Genomic DNA, 20,918 nt, shown 5'->3' on the forward strand with positions numbered 1-20,918 from the left:
ACTTAAAATAGTTGTTTAGCATCATCACCCACATCATATGACACAAGATGAATAACTCTGGCACAATTTTTAATGAATTATTCCCCTTTTTACTTAGAATTTCAGGTTAAAGTTTTATGCACTTTCACTCTATCTCTGTTATTACTGTATGGATCTGATTCAAACGTAAACAATTGTTCAACATCATTACCCTTATCATATGACACAAGGTGCATAACTCTGGTACCAATTTTTCATTAATTATTTCCCCTTTTTACTTAGAATTTTAGGTTAAAGTTCTGTTGCACTTTCACTCTGTCTCTGTTATTACTGAATGGATTTGACTCAGACTTAAAATAGTTGTTCAACATCATCACCCACACCATATGACGCAAGGTGCATAACTCCATTTTTAGCTCATCTGATTTTTTGAAAAAAAATGATGAGTTATTGTCATCACTTGAGCGGTTGTCGGCGTCGGCGTCGGCGTCGGCGTCGGCGTCTGCGTCGGCGTTGCCTGGTTAAGTTTTATGTTTAGGTCGGCTTTTCTCCTAAACTATCAAAGCTATTGCTTTGAAACTTGGAATACTTGTTCACCATCATAAACTGACCCTGTATAGCAAGAAACATAACTCCATCTTGCTTTTTGCAAGATTTATGGCCCCTTATGTACTTAGAAAATATCAGATTTCTTGGTTAAGTTTTATGTTTAGGTCAACTTTTCTCCTAAACTATCAAAGCTATTGCTTTGAAACTTGGAATACTTGTTCACCATCATAAGCAGACCCTGTACATCAAGAAACATAACTCCATCTTGCTTTTTGCAAGATTTATTGCCCCTTTTGGACTTAGAAAATCAGTTTTCTTGGTTAAGTTTTATGTTTAGGTCAGCTTTTATCCTAAACTATCAAAGCTATTGCTTTAAAACTTGCAACACTTGTTCACCATCATAAGTTGACCCTGTATAGCAAGAAACATAACTCTGTCCTGCTTTTTGCAAGATTTATGGCCCCTTTTGGACTTAGAAAATATCAGATTTCTTGGTTAAGTTTTATGTTTAGGTCAAGTTTTTCTCTTAAACTATCAAAGCTATTGCTTTGAAACTTGCAACACTTGTTCACCATCATAAGCTGACCCTGTACAGCAAGCAACATAACTCCATCCTGCTTTTTGCAATAATTATTGCCCCTTTTGGACTTAGAAAATCATTTTCTTGGTTGAGTATTATGTTTAAGTCAACTTTTCTCATAAACTATCAAAGCTATTGCTTTAAAACTTGCAACAGTTTTTCACCATCATAAGTGGACACTGTACATCAAGAAACATAACTCTATCCTGCTTTTTGCAAGAATGATGGCCCTTTTTAGACTTAGAAAATCATGGGTAGGACAATATTTCTATTACACAAAAAAAATCAGATGAGCGTCAGCACCCGCAAGGCGGTGCTCTTGTTTCATTAATTATTCCCCCTTTTTACTAAGAATTTTAGGTTAAAGTTTTGATGCACTTTCACTCTGTCTCTGCTATTACTGAATGGATTTGATTCAAACTTAAAATAGTTGTTCAGCATCATCACCCACACTATATGACACAAGGTGCATAACTCTGGCACCAATATTTAATGAATTATGCCCCTTTTTGCTTAGGATATACTTATATAGTGTTTACCTCTCTTATTACTTTAAGTTGATATTTTTGACATAGACTCAGGCTATTGTGCAATATCTTCATCCACAATTGGAGTCATTAAACACTCCAGTGACAGCTCTAATTTCCTCAGATGTGCCCATTTCACTATCCAGCATCGAAATAGTAAAGCGCGGTCTCCTGTGACAGCTCTTGTTTAGCATGGACCTCCTTCAGTTTGAACCGTGCATGTTTACAAACGCGTTTGTTTATTTTATGAGGAGTAGCTTTACATGGAACGTTCAGTAATAAGCAGAGTGCAATTCCATGAACAGCAATGCATGGTCCATACTTCAAATAGTAATCTATTTCAAGTGTCCTCTCTTTCCCCTCATATTATAGTATTGGATATAAGAAAACTGTGAGCTTTCTTAAAATGTTAGAGGGAAAGGAGAAAGACACAACAACAATGTGTTATCAACACATGCACTGACATATTTCTATCTCGTTTTTTTTTTAAAGAAAAAAAAATATATATATATCCAAAACGTCAACATAGGCTGGATAGCTACTTTACACCTAGGCTACGCTCATGAACATCTGACTTCATCATGCATGTCCAGTAAACAACTGACCAAGTGGCTTATCATATTCGGGGCAGATAGAGGGCACTTGAAATAGTAATCTATTTCAAGTGTCCTCTCTTTCCCCTCATATTATAGTATTGGATATAAGAAAACTGTGAATTCCCTTTACAATGACAGTGCAACATTCATCCTATATTACAACCCTCCCTTGACTTTCTATACATCCAATACTCACAAAAAGCAAGTCCCACAATCAAGTGTGCAACCGCATGCCCCAGTTCAAGTTGCATACCACATAAAACTCATATATTCATTGAATACACAACTGTATGAGCTACCAATACATCAAAAATGTGCTAATTTTGTGGATCCAACACAGCTGTAAATTAATGGTAGACACCTGGTATGTGAATGATATTCATTTATCCTTTAAATAACTTTTGTACTGTGATTTATTATGTAACATTCTTAATATAAGCAAACATTGTCTGTTTAATAAGTTATCATTTGCCATCAGCTAATTCGTTTGTCTCTTGCAGAATTACATTACAAAGTTAAATAAATATATTCCGTATCTATTTGTTTATCACTTGTCACGTAATCTTTGATCAAATATGTGATAATCTCTTACAATCGGCCAAAATCTTTTCAGTTCCCATGATAGATAAACGAGTGTTTATTTCCTGAAACAACAGTAAACCAACTCTTCAAAATCATATTAATCGATGGTAGTTAGTTCAATGCTAAAACTTGAATTGAGCATGGCAGCAACAGTATATATTCTTTACAAGGTCGCACTTATCATCACCGCAATGAAGGTCCCGAATAAAACTTCCTTGTTTTGTTGTCTTCTGACAATGAATTAGACTACTTCATTCTTCCATTCCGTGTGTTTATAGGTCCACCATTTGAGCACTATCAATAATGATTCACAAATAATAAACCCTTTCACCAAAACAGCAAGTCAAAATCAGTTTTATTTAAAAATCACCCATATGATTTCGATTACATCAAAGCAATATAACTCCCATTAACGCTCCCTCTAGAGCCTTGGATGAAAACAAATGCTAAGCTGATGGCCCAGAAGTACCGTGACTAAATTTATAGCCTGGCTGGTTTTTTAAACATGTCAAATATTCACTGTTAATCCTAGAGATTCTTCAAATAAAGGTTTTGTATTTGAACTTCTAAACATTTAACAAAAATGTCAATGGACCCGTAACTTAGGCTGTCCTTACAACATACATACTGACTGTTAAGTATACTGCATATATTTTGTCAGATAAATAGCAAGTTTCTCACATCGCACAGAAGAAAACAACTGAATGAAATCATTATAATTCTGACTATAAAAATATGAAGTTGTTCATCATTTGACTAAAAAACATGAATATTCTCAGTTGAATGCCACCTCTTATTAATCTTTAGCATTTTATGAAAGAGAGCATCAGCATAAAAGAACATTCTTTAATTGCTTTATACACATTCAAATATTCAGTTCAGTCTTGCCGCATGCATTATCTAGTTATTAAAATTTTGTATAAAGGGAGAGGTCATTGACAGTCACGGGACCAGCATTAGTGGTTGTGGTCTCCCTGTACAACTCCTCTATTTAAGATGATGTAAGTTAACAGAAAAACTTTAATTTTGCTGCATCTTTACAAAGTCCTTTTGCTCAGTGTCTCTTCATTGTCAAATTTTATTGTTTCGTTATGTTTACCATTATAACTGAACATAGGGAAAGCTTATTCATTTTCAGACGCCGGATAAAATAATCGAATTAGATAAAATTTTCTCCCGTTTTTGCATTTTCTTCACAACATACGTGGCTTTCACTGACATTAATTGCCACACTTCGAAGTTATTCTCTACACATCTTGATCTTGGTAATGTTATACACTTGTTATTTTGAACTTTGGTCTCCAACATCTGATACTGTAAATGAACATGGATTTCAACTTTTTTATAACGGACATTGAAAGTTGTCATACAGTCACAATCACAGTGAATAATCATATACCAGAGACTGGAATCATATACCATCAACAAGTGCAACCACGTAATGGTTATCTTAACCTGGGAATATTCTACATCAACCAAACTGATCATTTTTAATCCGGTCATGTTTATACAGCTGCAATACTTTATACACAAATTGGTTGCATCTTGAAACAGGATACTTTCCCAGGGCATTTATGACATAATTATGTCTTAAAAGCATCATATCTTGCCCATACTCCTTGTACACAAATATTTAGCAAACTTGATTCGACCCTTAATTCTTGCTAAATGGTGCATTCTTACCACTGTACCTACAATATCACAGACTTCTTACTTAAATGATATGTATAAACTGAATCACTGTGCATATCCTCGAACAAGACATTTAAATTTTACCACTTGAACTCAGCACAATCCAACCCCTGTGATTGAAAATTTTGCCTCGAATCTCCAATTTCTGTAATGTGCATCCCGGACAAGGAATTGTTACCAAAAGCTCTCCCTGCAACATCCTTTCACAAAAAATATTCAACGAGTTTAGTTTTTCACGTGCATCTCTGCACAAAACATTCACCACAATTGCTTCTCCCCAGTTTCTAACACCTTCACAAGAACTTTCCTGTTTTTTCTTGCATCGTGTTACAAGAAACCAGTACTGAAAACCCTTTTTGGCAAGCTTGATCACGCCCATCGCCGCATAAGAAACCCTTGACTGAAAAGATGTTATTCCGATAAAATATATTACTGTGCAAAAAACTCGATCACATGCGCTATTTCACAAGAAGATTCTTATTGAAAATTATTTTCCTTTCAAATATGATCACGTGCATCATTGCACAATGACTTTCTAATTCAGAATTTATTTCCTGTAAATATTATCATGAGCATAATTGCACAAAATTGTTTCTTTTTGCACAAGTATTCTGTTTTCAAACATGACCACGTTTGTCATTCTAAAAGAAATTTGACCCCTTGTTCATCATTGCAAAAGAAGTTTGTTATTGTTTTTTTTTTTCAAATATGACAATGACGTACGCGTCTGCACAAGATTTGCAAATACATTCACGTGCATCATAACACAAAATATTTGTCGCCGAGAATTTCGTTTTTCTGATTTTTTTTTTGTTCTTAGTGTTTTTGTTGTTTTCTTTTATCACCATGACCACGTGCATAACATCACCAGGAATTCAACACTGATTTTTCTTTTCAAGTAAGATATCTTACATCTTTGCACAAGAGATATGATTACGTGCATCATTGCACTAGAAATATGATCACGTGCATCTTTGCACAAGATATTTGTAAATGAGAAAAACAAAAACAAAAAAAAAAGTTTAATAACATCATAATTATGCAACATTGCAACAAAATCTTGGTCGCTGCAAGTTCATAGTTTGCTTTCACTTCAATGTTTAGCGTTGCAAATGTAATGACGTCTTTCACTGTAACAGACAGAAATCTGCAGCCGAAATTCTCGTTTGCTTTTTATTTATTTATTATTTTAAGATATGATCACGTTTTCCATTAAAATAGACATATGGCCAAGTCCATCGCTTCACCAGACATCTGCAACCATTAATCTGCAAACAAGACCACGCGTACCACTGCACTTGATTTTTTTTTTTTTTGCACGTGCATGATTGCACACAATAGTAATATTTTGTTTCCAAATTTTGACACGTGCATCCAGGTACATGAAAGATGATCGCACTCATCATTACACACAAGAACATTTACCGAAAAATGTTTGTTTTCAAATACGATAACGTGCCCTTTTGCACAAGAAATCTAACTAAAACATTTGTTTTCAAATATGATATCGTGCCCTTTTGCACAAGAAATCTAACTAAAACATTTGTTTTCAAATACGACCACATGCACTTTTGCACAAGAAATCTAACTAAAACACTTGTTTTCAAAAACAATAACACGCCTTTTTGCACAAGAAATCTAACTAAAACATTTGTTTTCAAATTCGACCACGTGCCCTTTTGCACAAGAAATCTAACTAAAACATTTGTTTTCAAATACGATCACGTGCACTTTTGCACAAGAAATCTAACTAAAACATTTGTTTTCAAATACGATCACATGCACTTTTGCACGAGAAATCTATCTAATAACATTTGTTTTCAAATACGATCACGTGCACTTTTGCACACAAAAAAAATCTAAGTAATAAAATTTGTTTTCATTACACACAAGAACAGTTACCGAAAAAGGTTTGTTTTCAAATAAGATCACGTGCACTTTTGCACAAGAAATCTAACAATTAACATTCGTTTCCAAATAAGATTATGTGCACCTTTGCACAAAAATATAACTTAATGACATTTGTTTCAAATAAGATCATGCGCACCTTTGCACAAAATGTAATTTGCATAAAAAATATAATTAATAACATTTGTTTTCAAATCAGATCATGTGAACCTTTGCACGAGAATATAACTAAATAACATCTGTTTCAAATGAGATCAGGCGCACTTTGCACAAAAAGTAATTTGCACAAGAAATATAACTAATAACATTTGTTTTCAAATAAGATCACGTGCACTTTTGCACAAGAAATCTAACTAAAATATTTGTTTTCAAATACGATCACGTGCACTTTTGCACAAGAAAAATATCTAAAATATTTGTTTTTAAATACGATCACGTGCACGTTGCACAAGAATTCTAACTAAAACATTTGTTTTCAAATATGATCGTGTGCACATTTGCGCAAGGAATATAACTAAAATATTTGTTTTCAAATACGATCACGTGCACTTTGCACAAGAATTTTAACTGAAAAATTTGTTTTCAAATATGGTCGTGTGCACTCCTGCACAAGAAATATAACTAATAACATTTCTTTTCAAATAAGATCATGTGCACTTTTGCACAAGAAATCTAACTAAGATATTTGTTTTCAAATACGATCACGTGCACTTTGCACAAGAATTCTAACTGAAACATTTGTTTTCAAATATGATCGTGTGCACTCTTGCACAAGAAATATAACTAATAACATTTGTTTTCAAATAAGATCACGTGCACTTTTGCACAAGAAATCTAACTAAAATATTTGTTTTCAAATACGATCACGTGCACTTTTGCACAAGAAATATATCTAAAATATTTGTTTTCAAATACGATCACGTGCACGTTGCACAAGAATTCTAACTAAAACATTTGTTTTCAAATATGATCGTGTGCACATTTGCGCAAGGAATATAACTAAAATATTTGTTTTCAAATACGGTCACGTGCACTTTGCACAAGAATTCTAACCGAAACATTTGTTTTCAAAATGATCGTGTGCACTCTTGCACAAGAAATATAACTAATAACGTTTCTTTTCAAATAAGATCACGTGCACTTTTGCACAAGAAATATAACTATTAACATTGTTCTTAAATAAGATCGCGTGCACTTTTATGCAAGAAATCTAACTGTTAACATTTATTTTCAAATAAGATCACGCGCACATTTGCACAAAAAGTAATTTTTACAAGAAATGTAACTAATACGATTACGTGTACTTTGTATAAGAATTGTAAGAAAAAAACATTTGTTTTCAAATATGATCGCGTGTACTCTGTACAAATAATATAACTACTAACATTGTTCTTAAATAAGATCACGTGCACTTTTGCACAAGAAATATAACTAAAATATTTGTTTTCAAAGACGACCACGTGCACTTTGCACAAGAATTCTAACTAAAACATTTGTTTTCAGATAAGATCACGTGCACTTTTGCACAAGAAATATAACTATTAACATTATTCTGAAATAAGATCGCGTGTACTTTTACGCAAGAAATATAACTAATAACATTTGTTTTCAAATAAGATCACGTGCATTTTCGCACAAGAAATACATCTAACAATATTTATGTTCAAACAAGATCACGTCGCTTTTGCGCAAGAAATTTAACTGTTAACATTTATTTTCAAATAAGATCAGGCGCACCTTTGCACAAGAAATGTAACTAATAACATTTGTTTTCAAATACGATCACGTGCACTTTGTGTAAGAATTCTAAGAGAAACGTTTGTTTTCAAATATGATCGCGTGTACTCTGCACAAGTAATATAACTACTAACATTGTTCTTAAATACAATCACATGCACTTTTGCACAAGAAATCTAACTAAAACATTTGTTTTCACAAACGATCACGTGCATTGTGCACAAGAATTCTAACTAAAACATTTGTTTTCAAATATGATGGCGTGCACTTTGCAAAAGAAATATAACTAATGACATTTGTTTTTAAATAAGATCACGTGCACTTTTGCACAAGAAATATAACTACTAACATTTGTCTTCAAATAATGGCAAATGCACATTTGCACAAAAATATAACTAATAACAATTGTTTTCAAATAAGGTCACGTGCATTTTCGCACAAGAAATATATCTATTAACATTTGTTTTCAAACAAGATCACGTGCATCTTTGCACAAGAACTATTAGTAATACAATTATCTTCAAATAAGATCTTGTGCTCCTTTGTATAGGAAATCTAACTTAACATTTCTTTTTAAATAAGATCACGTGCACTTTTTGCACAAGAAATATATCAAATAACATTTACTTTCAAAAAAAATCAGGAAAACGTTCGCACAAGAAAATAGCTAATAACGTTTGTTTTCAAACAGGATCACGAGCACCTTTGTACAAGAAATATAACTGATAACATTTGTTTGTTTTAAATGATCATGCGCATCTTTGCACAATAACTTTACCTAATAACGTTTGTGTTCAAACAAGATCACGTGCATCTTTGCACAAGAAATATAACTACTAGCATTTGTTCTCAAATAAAATCGTGTTTACCTTTGCATATAAAAAATAAAACTAATAACATTTTAAAAATAAGATCATGTGCATTTTCGCACAAGAATATATCTAATAACATTTGTTTTCAAATAGGATCACGTGCATTTTTTTGCACAAGAAATAAAACTAATGCAACTGTTATCAAATAAAATCACGTGCTCCTTTGTACAAGAAATCTAGCTAAAACATTTGTTTTCAAACAAGATCACGTGCACTTTTTGCACAAGAAATATATCTAATAACATTTATTATCATACAAGATCACGAGCACCTTTGTACAAGAAATATAACTATTAACATTTGTTTTCAAATAAGATCATGTGCATTATTGCACAAGAAATGATAGGACCACGAAAACCATTGTACAAAATAATTAAGCAATGTTTGCCCCAAACAAAAGCAGGTGTATATCAGTGCACTTGAAATTTGTTTTCAGAAAAGAAATGAACACGTACATCATAGCACAAGAAATTATGATCAGGCTCATCTTTGCCCAAGAAATGTAACTGAAAACAATTTGTATGAAAGTAAGATCACATGCAACACTGCACAATAAATTTGAAATTGATTTTTGTTGTTTTTGTTGTTTTGCAGATATGGTCACGTGCATCATTGCACAAAAATTTACAAACAATTTCATGTGTACCATTACCCAAGAAATTTGCTACTGTGAAATTAGTTCGTATCTTCCTTTCTATGCAAACATCTCTCCCCGAGTTATGTCATTAAGCTTTGATTTACTTGACACTTGTTTGTTTATGCAAGTAGCTGTGACTGTATTATCTATAAATATCAAGCATATCTTTACAAAAAGACTGTAATGCTATTAAAAACTGCCAGGTGGTTCCTGTTTATATCCCACTGACCAATTCATTTACAGTACTCCAACCCTCTAGGGAAGATTCTGTGAAAAGTGAAAAGTATGGGGTACTGCAGGGACAGCAGATGTTTCAGCAAAAACCCAACTATTTTCTGCATTGTTCCGCCACATTTACGCTTTAATAAGCATCTTTAAGGTTGCAGCTTTGCTAAGTATAAACATGGTTTCATCAGTAAAATAGCAGATTTGAGCGTTTCCATTTTAAAATGTTTCGAATCAATATATTCATTTAATCTTTAAGATCAATAGAACTAAACCGTCTTTTTTATACCTGATAAACACATTTGAATATCTAAAATCCGGAGTTTTTTTGTTTTTTTTTAATACATGATCATGTGCATCATTTCGCCAAGATTCTGTCATTGATACTTTTCCCTGTCAAATAAGATCTCTTTGCACGAAAAAATATGATCACGTGCATCCTTGCACAAGAAATTTATAACTGAAAAACATAATTTTCCAAACGTGACCACACGTATAACTCACAAACATTAGTTCAGAAAGTTTATCTATTTCTTTTTTATTTTCAAAAATTTCATCACATGCGTCATTGCACAAAACATATGCTACTGAAATTTTATTCCTTTTTAATACTTCCCATCACGTGTTTCCATGCTGACAAAACCATACCACGGGGTTTAATTCGTTTATTTTATCCTTTGCACCCATAACATAATAAATATTCTTGGTATTTTGGCATCTTAGCACAGAAAATAAAACCTACAACACAACAAGCACTGTCAACAGTTTTGAGTTCTCAACAAAACACCTAAATACACATGTCTACATCACTTTTACTTGAATATCCTTCACTTGCAACTGTAACACCGTCTTTCAGGCCAAATATTCAATTAAATACGTAAATCACCTCAGACTGCCAATAACATTATATACCACCAGTTACACGTGCGACAACACAAATAAACTTCACAGTTTTGATCGCTACATAGTATTCTTTATATTTCGTTGTTAAAAAAAAAAAAAATAAAAAAAAACTACTTTCTGTACAAAATAATATCATTTACCTGTGCCAGTAGCACTACAAACGTTCGTTACTCAAAACCTAATTCTAGTAGCATACTCTAGTAACATTTTGAACAATTTCTACTAGCTGCAGTGTCCATTCAGACTATTTTCTAGCATATAACAAATAATTTCTCAATTTGTAAATATATTTCAGTAACAAAACAATGGCTACTTCCAGTAAATATAACAGAAACTATGAGGGAAAACTCAAGTTGACAGTCTATCATGGCAACAAACTCTTTTTAATACATTGATCTACCAGTTATATGTGCTAGTTCATGAAATTGAATATACACGTATATTATATACATTATAACTTACATTCTCTACAACTGTGATTAAATCTCGTCGACACTGCACATCACAGTGCATGCATTTCACTTTTACGATTTCCTAGTTATTTAAACATTTTGTGCATTAAACTACTTTCAAAACACCAACTGAAAAACCAAACGTAACAATTCAGTTCTGACAAATAAAAGAAATATTTGATATCAGACCTCTCGTCAGTCACTTTACTCTCATATATTACAATTTTTAATCACTAATCTTTAGCATCTCATATTAGTCTGGTTGCAATAATGAAGAAAATAAACATACCGGTTCGATCCACTTTTCCTTATTCCTATCACCTCTCATCCTCTACCTTACCTTTTACTTTTCCATACATATTTAATACATACATATTTAATTTCATCACTATGTGTATATGTATATCCATTGCTACTCCTTTGAAATCAAGAAAAGAGAGACAACGTATTATTGTCCAAGAAATTGTTATGTCTAACATTAAATTGTATCAGCTACATTAACAACGATGCTGCTGCATGCATGTCCAGTAAACAACTGACCAAGTGGCTTATCATATTCGGGGCAGATAGAGGGCACTTGAAATAGTAGGCCTTGTTAAAAAAACAGGGGTAAGATACTTAATTAAGAAATAATAAATATGTCCCTATATTTTATCAGTTAATAAAATATGGGCAGGAGTTCGGATGCGTAATAATTAAATCACGAGTGCGTAGCACGAGTGATTTAATATTCGCATCCGAACGACTGCCCATATTTTATTAACTGATAAAATTATTGGAACATATTTATTATTTCGATTCTAACCACGCAAATTCTGCGCATTTTACAGCATTACATTTTAGCTCAACATGTCATTCGGCTGGCCATATGCTATTACAAAAACCTCCCACGAATGGAAAGCGTTGCATAAAACGGAATTTTCCGATATTCATTAAATTTTAATTAAAGTATTAAGTTGTGAAAATGCTATTTTCAATAATATCTAAGGTCACATATAGAAATCAGATGTAAATACTTTATTCAAACCTTATATATATGCAGTTTCTTAAAATAGTACACGTCACTACATGATGGCACTGAAACATACACGCCAGAACATTGCGGCATATAAACACGTAAACACTTGAGTCTGGAAGATTGGAACATGAATTATAATTTTATTTTAGTAATGTCAAAGTAGAATCTAGTTGACATTCGTGGTGCTTACAGCGCAGAAATTGTAAACTACGTACACGACCAGATAGATGAACTGATGTTGAGGTTGAAACTTACCGGGCTGAAACATTTTCTTACGGTAAAAATATAAACAAGTAAATTCATCAGTTAGAAATTGTTTGTTTCAGAAAATTTGATGTACATTTTATTACTACTGCTTAGCACTGAAAAAGTTGAGTATTTAGTCGACATATAACGGAATCTCACAGTCATGTTACAATCGTAGGGTGGAATGGAACAGCTATATTTTATCGTAGATTCATGTATAGGCGATTTCGCTATATGTTTATATAGCAACTGCTGCGGATCGTGTTAGAATTGAAAATGAAACTCTCTTTTTTTTTATTTAACATCTATCTTTAAACAACCAAATATTCAATGGCATGGTTTGATAGGTAGCCGGTGCATGCCGTGGTGTGGACGCATTGGTCAAGAGGACTAAGACGCTTTCCAACGGAGGTGAAGGACCCGGGTTCGATTCCTGGCTACTCTCATTGCGGTATGTCCTTGGGCAAGGCACTTTAACACGATTGTCTCAATCGACCCAGCCGTAAATGGGTGCCAGTAAATTGTTGGGGGTAAGGTATAATTGGTTTTAACTGTTCTTAAAAGAGGGTCGCTCAAAAGCTCTACAGAGCTTATGTTCATTGTTTCACCTTTATCTTTACCTTAAAAGTTTACGGTTCATTTTCTTAAGTGACTTGTAGTTTTGTAGGCATAATCTCTATGATAAGTTTTGATTTATCTGATATAGAAATCTCCTGAAGCGTTATATATCACCTTTACCTTTATCATGCTAAATGTCTAAAATGGACTGATCCCTCATTTAATTTGGGCAGTACCTCTTATTCAAAGGGGTGTTCACTGAAAAGTTACTGTCTGAATAGCCTACGTCCGTGCAGGCTGATCTTGGTCTGCTCTGGCCGCAAAGGCAGAATCACTTGCCGTCAATAGGCTAAATGTTAATATTACTGTCAAAATTTAGCTTACGCTTTAATGGAGTAAAGTACGATTTCAAAAGCGTTTCTGATATTTTATTGGTTTATAAATTAAGTACTATATTTTCATCAAGTTTATACAATTGTAATATAGGGGATGGACCTTTATTATGCATGAAATCTAACAAGAACTGTGAGCATACCATGGTAAATACATGTATCCAGTTTATATAAAAAACATAGCAAGATCGCAAAACATTTCCGATTTAATACCCTGTAAGTACAAACACCCACAATTATTAAGTATCAAAATCGCAGAAATTGCTTTTTTGTGGGAGAGACAAATTAACATGAATATGTTTTGCCTTTCACAATGCAATGTAACAATGACAGAAAAGATTATGCTGTAACAATTACATGGGTCTTTAATTAATATTTTCTAGGTGTAAATATTTATGTTGTTTCTAATAATAATATTCACCCGACTACCTGTTTCTCAATTGAAAAGCTTTATAGATGTTAATCGAGATGTTTCGGATTTCTGTTACGTTTTCACTGTTTAACAATTGCAAAAACTTAAAATTACTCGGACTTTGCCGTTATAGTATTTTCTTATGTATTGCCAACGTGAATGAGAAAAAACTGAGCACTCAATGACAAAATGAAATTCGTCCTCAAGGGCAACAAGATGTACCTTTACTTTCCTATAAATAATACATGTAACAGCATGCGAAACAGTCAAATATAGTCCTATATATCACGTCAGTTGAAAGTGTCATATCTCTTGTGTTACTTTCATCACAGCAACATCACCAAAGCCAAAATTCGCTGAAACGAAAGAGAAATTAATTTTATTTTAGTTTTCAAATTATTACATGTCTTTATAATACAATTGAAAATGGAAGAACAACTTCAAACTGGTTTTTAATTTATTTCCAACTAGTTTCGGCTTTTAATGCCTTCATCAGGGGTATAATGTTTACAAGCAATAACGTTGATGACGTCATGTGGAATATGACGTCATAACAACGACGTCCAAACGTATGCAACAGCATGGCGTAATTTAACATTCAAAAACATTATACATATTATACAGAAATGCACAATGTAAAGGATCTATGAAGATACATTATTTCCAGAGAAAATGCAGATAGCAAAAAGGATATTAAAAGTCTGGAAAAAACTTGAACATTTATAATGCTTATTACTGTATTTTATATATCAAAAGTAGTCTATAGAATTGACTGATTATACAGAGAAAAATGTAAGAAATGTAAAACATAAAGATTAAAAATCTTTAATTAATTATTAGTATAAATATTTTGAGTTCATTCCATTTGGATAAACTGTGTCTAACTCATGCATCCAGTAAGTCTCCCTCAGAAGACGTTTCCAATCACCATTTATGTGTTCTATGGGCATGAATGAAAAGTCATCAATTGTGTGAAGGTTGGAATTAAAATGTTCAGAAACATTAGTCAAAGATTCGGGATAATGGTTTATATCAAAACGATGACTATTCATGCGTTTAGAGCACATCTGGTTGGTCTGTCCAACATACTGAAAATTACACCTTTTACATGTGATAACATAAATTACATTTTTGGAACTACATGGAAGACTCTTTCTAATACTGTAGTTTTTCAAAGTTGCAGAAGATGTAAAAAATTTAGATTCATTTATAGTTGAACAATGTGAGCAGCGAGCTCTATTACATTTAGAAATTTGACCATACCTACTAGGTCTTGTAAAAGAAGAATAAACCAGAATATCATTTAAACTAGTAGGTCTCTTGTAAGCAACAATAGGCTTGAATTTAGAAAGGTACTGAACACTCTGCCTATTAGAAAGTTGTAATAAATTCCAGTACTTATTCAAAACCTCCCCAATGTTAGGTAGAGATGGATTGTATGTACATACAAAAGGAATTATGTTATTAGAAGTGCCATCTGTTTTACTACTAATTAGTGCATCATCCATAGACATTGACTTTATTTTATCAAAACACTTATCAATTATCGACATGGGATAATTTCTTTTGATAAAAAAAGTTTTTAATTTCTCCAGTTCCTGTACAAAAGAATTATCATCTGAGGTAAGACGTCTGTAACGCTTTGCCTGACTTAGAGGAATACTCCTTTTACAAGACATAGGATGAGAAGAAGAAAATTCTACATACTGGTGGCTATTAGTTTGTTTTTCGTGAACTTTTGTACAAATAATACCGCCATCATTCTTATATATCTCAACATCCAAAAAGGTTACTGTTTCCCTAGAGATGCTGCTACTGGTAAACTTTATGCTCGGATGATAACTATTTAAATTTTCTATGAACGACTGAAGCTTATCAAAACTGTGCTCCCAGATAAAGAAAATATCATCCAAAAATCTAAACCATATGAGAGGTTTATATTGCCAAGTTTGTAAAAAATCTGATTCAAGCTTGCCCATAAAAACTGAAGCATAACTTGGAGCCATCTTCGTACCCATAGCAGTACCATGAATTTGCAGAAAGTTTTCTCCATCAAACTGAAAATGATTTTTTGTTAAAACCAAATTTATCAAGTCACAAATAGATTCAATAGAAAGCTTGCTTTTGGTATTACCATTCTGTTGCAAGAAAAATTTACAAGCGTCAGTACCATCTGCATGAGGAATATTGCTGTAAAGTGAACTTCCATCAAGAGTTACTAAAAAAGCATTGTCCTTTAACTTCGGGACTGCTTTGAGTTTAGTAATAAAGTCTGCAGAGTCCCTAATGTAAGAAGGTAAATTTTCCATGTGAGGTTTTAAAATTCCATCAAGATATGCAGAAATATTTTCAGTTATTGATTTACAACCTGATACAATAGGTCTGCCCGGAAAACCTAATGCGATTCATTATTATGTTCTTTGTGAATTTTGGGAAGAACATAAAATTGTGGAGTTCTTACATTGTACGGCACTCTTAATAGTTCTTCATCATTACAATCTATTGAATTCAAAGTATTAAGAATTTCTTGTTGCAAGTTTTGCTCTGGATTATAATCTAGCTTTTTATAGTACAATTCATTATTTAATTGTCTGTGGACCTCGGCACTATAGTCACTTCGGTTCATTATAACAATAGTAGAGCTTTTATCTGCTTTTTTGATAACAATGTTATCATCCTGTGCTAATGACTTCAGTGCAGTTTGTTCATCTTGCGAAATATTTGAATGAAAATAATACCTTTTATTAGTTTTTAACAGTTCATGTGTAATCGCATCAATGTAAAAATCTAATGATGTATCACGTCCTGCTGGCGGGGTAAATGTTGATTCTTTATATGTCCTCTTTTTGGGGTAATTCTTTTCAGAAGATGTGGAATCAACACTATCTTCACCATCATCAGGTGTAGGAGCAAAAAATTCTTTAAGTCTGAGTCTTCTACTAAATTCAAAAATATTTTTTTTAAGTTCAGTTTCAACATGTGGTTTCGGTTTTAAACAAAATTTCAAACCTTTTCCTAGAAGTTGGTATTCTGTATTTGTTGATGTCCGGCTAGACAGATTTAAAACCGTCTCTTTTCCATGTTGAATTTCCTTCCGAATCTTCTTTTTATGTAAAATGTGAAGCGCAACGCATACGAACCGGCATCTGGTTGATATTATATGTATAACAAAATGGTAATACATTTCTACCACATCGCACTACTGTTCCTATACAGAGTATATCTAAAAGTAAAAATGAATTAACTTTAAACTCTTAAAAAGAGCATGAAACGTTAGCGCCTGTGCAGAACGACGTTTTCAAAAATCATGTTCAGATTAAATGTCTGAGGCTAAGTCTTGTCTGGTTTGGAGGTGTGTAGTGAGACTACAGACTTGTCTGGTTTGGAGATGTGTAGTGAGACTACCGTCTTGTCTGGTTTGGAGGTGTGTAGTGAGACTACCGTCTTGTCTGGGTTAGAGGTGTGTAGTGAGACTACAGTCTTGTCTGGTTTGGAGGTGTGTAGTGAGACTACAGTCTTGTCTGGTTTGGAGATGTGTAGGGAGACTACCGTCTTGTCTGGTTTGGAGATGTGTAGTGAGACTACAGTCTTGTCTGGTTTGAAGGTGTGTAGTGAGACTACAGTCTTGTCTGGTTTGGAGGTGTGTAGTGAGACTACAGTCTTGTCTGGTTTGGAGATGTGTAGGGAGACTACCGTCTTGTCTGGTTTGGAGGTGTGTAGTGAGATTACAGTCTTGTCTGGTTTGGAGGTGTGTAGTGAGACTACAGTCTTGTCTGGTTTGGAGGTGTGTAGGGAGACTTCAGTCTTGTCTGGTTTGGAGATATGTAGGGAGACTACCGTCTTGTCTGGTTTGGAGATGTGTAGTGAGACTACAGTCTTGTCTGGTTTGGAGGTGTGTAGTGAGACTACAGTCTTGCCTGGTTTGGAGGTGTGTAGTGGGACTACAGTCTTGTCTGGTTTGGAGGTGTGTAGTGCGTATTTCCAGTTGTAGAGGGTTCCATAAAACTAGTAATGATAAATAATGTTATCACCAACACAAATTTTAAAATATCTTTTTATCAGCAGCTACCGGTTTAACCTTAAGCCTGTTGGCGGCAAGTGACTCTGCCTTTGCTACCAGTGCAGACCAGTATCAGTGCAGGCTTACATGGTCTGCACTGTTCGCTTTACAGTCTGTAAATTTTTAGTGAAAGGTTTTAAAGTTCTAAAAGTAATTCAGTTTAAGTTAAAGCCGATTAAGATCAGGATGAAGAGAAGTTTTTATTGCAAGTTTAGCTATTCTTATACTTTTTATCTATGATATCATTAATCTTTTAATTGGTTTTATGATATTTATGTTATTAATGTTTTTCTTACGCAGAGCTTGGGTCATTTATGGCAAAATGGTTGTAATCTGTCGAAGATGTAAGATCCGTGTAACTAAAATTTATTACTAGATGTCAAACCAGTTGTCCATGGTACTATCCTCATCGTTCTACAACACCTAGGCAACCTCTTGTCCATCTTTGTAGATGAATATCGAACCTTAAATAAACAGGATTATCTAGCTCATTCAGCTCAAACAAGTATAAAAACACGTATGATTTTGAAATTAGCCACGCCCACTTACGGCCTTGTTTTCTGCAAATCAAATAATATGAAACGGTCTATTGAAGAATCATTTATGCAAACTGTGCCCAACTCATAGAGGAAAAGAGCACCATCCTCTGGTGGCCTTATCGCAAATCACGGCAACAATTATAGTAGACAGTCTTGCAAGAAACTGGGATTGCTGATCCAGAGGTGAATGTTTCGATATTGCAGAGGTAAACAAACATCATACCCGGGATGCCACGTTCGTTGACAAATCAAAATGGCGTGGCAAAATTTGGTAGAGGATCACATAAAACACACTTTTGCAAAAAAATGCCGTCCAAACACCTTTCGATTTTCTGAATGGATTTTTTTTTTCAAATTGGCTAGCAGTCTCCGCTATATAAAAAAGGGTTGTTGACAAATCAGAAATAATCTTGGTAGATTTTCCAAAAGAAAATGCCTGGAAAATCGAAGCAGTGGCATAGAAATAGTTGCTCAGCTCACATTTAGGTAACTCGAACTATGTTTTAGAAAGGTTTGGACTACATTTTTAATTAAATATATGATTATGTTAATGTTTTACAATAACTGCATTCTAATATAACTGTGGGCGTGTATAAAGATGTGTCTTATTTAAGAAATAATAAGTTCCCAAGCGTGGTTTGTCGTAGAATAACCCGTGTTTTGAGTTCTTACGCGTAAGATTATGTCACGAAGGTCGTAGGCCTGAGTGATATATTGTTTCGCATAAGAACGACACAATCGGGTTATTCTACGATATATCACACTTGGGAACTTGTTATTTCGCTTCTAACACGAGAAACTAGTATCAACTGTGTTAGAACAAAATGGTAACTACTTCATGTTATAACCCGAAAACACATACGTTATCCCAACATCACTGTCGAGTTTCCAACAAAGAAAATGTTCAAAACTACCATTAATCTGTTAAACTGACATAGAAAAAATGAGTCGTCATGAAAACCGTGACATTTAAGGCAAAAATGGAATTAGGTGTACTTTGATATTTATATAATTTGTTCAATGATAGTCATTTTGTAGGTCGAAAACCCGTATATTTTCAAAATAAAGTTAAATAGTGAACTGGCGTATCAGTATGCGAAATTCTAACCTACTTCCATTTTCAATGACGATCAATAACTCAGAAGTCGTCCTAAAAGCCGTGATACTTTGCTAATGTCCGAGCGACCGACATAACAAGTGTGATATTTGATAAAGATTCATCAAGCAGTTAACGAGAAGTTGTTTAAAAATTCTAGTTAAGCTCTAGTGGCCCCTAAAAGAGTCCAAACACCCTCCCCACATTTGAATAAAAAATTGGAGACTACCTTAATATGATGCTACAAATCAAGTTTGGTGGGGATCCATCCAGGGGTTCATGAAAAGAAGTTGTTTAAAGTGTTTTCTATGTTTACCTAAAAGGGAACAAGTGCCCCAATATAAACAAGCTTGAGAGAGGACCTTACAATGATTCTGACTTGAAAAAAAAACTTAGAGGGGACCTTATAATGATGCTACAGACCACGTTTGAAGAGGATCCATCAAGCAGAACATGAGAATAAGTTGTTTAAAGGTATTTCTATGTTTGCCTATAGCGGCCTCTTAAAGGGTATTTATTAAACACTCCTCGTAACTTGGAGTCGGAACTATAGATGTACCTTATTCTATCGGAATATGACATTGAAAAGCTTTCATTTAAAACAAGAGAATTTGTCACGAATATTTTTTAATTGCGGGACGCATCAAAAATAATAAATTATGTTATTAAAGATATCTGGTGTTCATCTTTCACTAAATATTTATCTTTAGATATTTACTTCTGATGTAAAAACTCATTATCAAAATGTATTTATATTCGCTAAATTAGTTGTAAATGTAGAGCTACATTCTTCAAAATGTCATAGAGTAACAGTGGAATGTTAAAACAACTTCCAGTGCTTTTAGTGACAGTACACAGATTTTTGGGGTTTAGCTGTAAATGTTTGTTTGTTTTCGGATTATCGCCGTTTTTCAACAGTACTTCAGTTATATAAAGGCGGGCAGTTAACCTAATCAGTGTTCCTGGATTCAGTACCAGTACAAACCTGTTCTCCGCAAGTAACTGCTAATTTCCGCACATGAACAAGAGGCGGAGGACGAATGATTTCAGACAAAATGTCTTCAATCAAATCGTCACGGAGAACATACGCCTCGCCTGGAAATCACACACACGAGCCTGCGATCCGTAGATCTGTGCTCTCATCCCGGTTGAGCTATGCAGGTAAGTTCAGCTGTAAAGGTATTTAAATCTAATGCATAATGCTGTTAATGTACATAAAAGTTGTTAATTGTGTGGTTGTAGAGACTATATGTTGCTAAATTGTTCATATTTTTAGTTATGAAATTTGGGTCTATTTACCTTTAAGCAACAAACAATTTAAAATATGAACTGTTTCGCTGTCTTTCATTGATTGTACA

This window comes from Mercenaria mercenaria, chromosome 18, assembly GCF_021730395.1.
Source record: "Mercenaria mercenaria strain notata chromosome 18, MADL_Memer_1, whole genome shotgun sequence".
Lineage (NCBI taxonomy): Eukaryota > Metazoa > Mollusca > Bivalvia > Venerida > Veneridae > Mercenaria > Mercenaria mercenaria.